Source organism: Vipera ursinii (assembly GCF_947247035.1).
Source record: "Vipera ursinii genome assembly, chromosome: 17".
Lineage (NCBI taxonomy): Eukaryota > Metazoa > Chordata > Lepidosauria > Squamata > Viperidae > Vipera > Vipera ursinii.
In genome coordinates this window covers 4509453-4511024 of record NC_139530.1, presented here as the reverse complement: position 1 = coordinate 4511024, position 1572 = coordinate 4509453, and the positions used below count along the sequence as shown (strand labels likewise).

At 58.9% G+C, this 1572-nt stretch overlaps 1 protein-coding gene across 1 annotated transcript in view; it reads right to left on the bottom strand.

The window, feature by feature from the left end:
- Window positions 1–640, bottom strand: part of DISP3 (dispatched RND transporter family member 3) — a 27709-nt gene extending 27069 nt beyond the window's left edge. Inside the window, exon 1 of the mRNA XM_083375553.1 lies at window positions 613–640. The gene's annotated coding sequence lies outside the window, so the exon portion shown is untranslated. The remainder of the gene's footprint in view (window positions 1–612) is intronic.
- Window positions 641–1572: the final 932 nt, after the last annotated feature.

Sequence of the window (1572 nt, the reverse complement as noted above, 5' to 3'; positions counted from 1 at the left end):
GACCCCCCCCCCAGCGATCCTGCTGGGTCCGTCTCTCCGAAGCGGACGCTTGAGCAGGCGCTCACACCACCCACTTTTAGAAATTGGGGAGCTACGTACCACACAAACGAGCCAAGTCGAACTCTTTCGGGACCCCCACCCCGCCCCAACTCACACAACTCTTTAACAGCACACCCTTCTCTGTAGTCCCACAACAAGGAGCAGCAACGTCTAGTCTCACCCCCGCACCTCCAAAACTGAGACACCCCTCCACACACACACACGCACACTCCAGTCTGGCTCGCTCTCTCTAGACAAAGGAGTCTTCTATTCACACACACACACACACACACACACACACACACACACACACACTGGGAAGTTCCTGAGGGACCCAGGGCAACCTCCTGTCTCTCCCCAGTAGAGTAGTGGTAATCCTGACAACGCCGACCGTTCTCCAAACCAACGTTTTCCAAACCAACATCCGCCCCCCCCCTCTGGCAGGCAGGGCTCTCCTCTGCCACCGTGCGCCAGGCTCTGGCAGGTTGGCACCCAAGGGGACCCGCCACCTTCTCCCACGTCTGCAAAGAGCAGCTCGGCGGGCGGAGGACCCCGGTTGGTCGGAGCTGCTACCTCTCCGGGAGAAGCTCCGTCGGAGGAAGAAGCGGGCTCCTCTCCTCTTCTCTCCCGGGCAGGTGGCCGCCGATCTTCCCCGCAGACAGGCCGCCAAGCCCCAAGACGCCAAGCTTGCCAAGCCGAGTCCCATCCGCTCTTCCGCGGCTCTTATACTCCGCCTGGGCAGCGGAAAGCCGGGCCTCTACCATCTCTCCGGGGTGGGGGAGAAGGAAGAAAGAGAGGGAATAAGGAGAAGCATCCGCGGTTTGGGGCTATTGCCCCTCTGGCTTCTTCCCTACCTTGGACAGCGCCGGTCGGTCAGCCTGTGTTGCCTTATGCTTCGGCTGGCAATCTGGGCTGGCTCCCCTGCTCTCCCCCTGGCAGGGAGGGGCGATGGTACAGTCCGGTGCTGTACAGTATTGGGGGGGGGGAGAGAGAAAGAGGAGGGGGGGCAGAGACCACGTCCTGGAAGGGAAAGGGAAGGATGGCAAAGGAGGAAGTGGGGGGGGGAGGGAAAGGAAAGGGACAGGCGGAGGAGCGCAGAGAGATGAAATGGGCTCGCCTTTTGCAAACTAGATCGGGACCCTAACCCCACGTCCCATCATCCCCAACTTATTTTGGACAGGGTCGAAGCCGTAGTCCCGGAGGGCGCCAGCCAGGCTGGGAGGGGGCAGGTGCATTGCCCCCCTGGCGGAGTTTGAGCTGCTGCTGCTATTATTATTATTATTATTATTATTATTATTATTATTATTATTATTATTATTATACCAGGGGAATGCCAGCTGTGGGTAAAAAAACGTGCGGGGAGCCCCCCTCCCTATCAGATCTGTTTGGAGAGAAACCAGAGGATTATTTCCCCCTTGCTTGGGTGGGGGTGGGATTCCCCACCCCTCCGCCCCAATGCCCCAGGAGAAGATTCCTCCAGTGGGATCTGCCTTCCCTTGGGATCAAAGGGAGGGCTGGGAAAGGATAGCAATG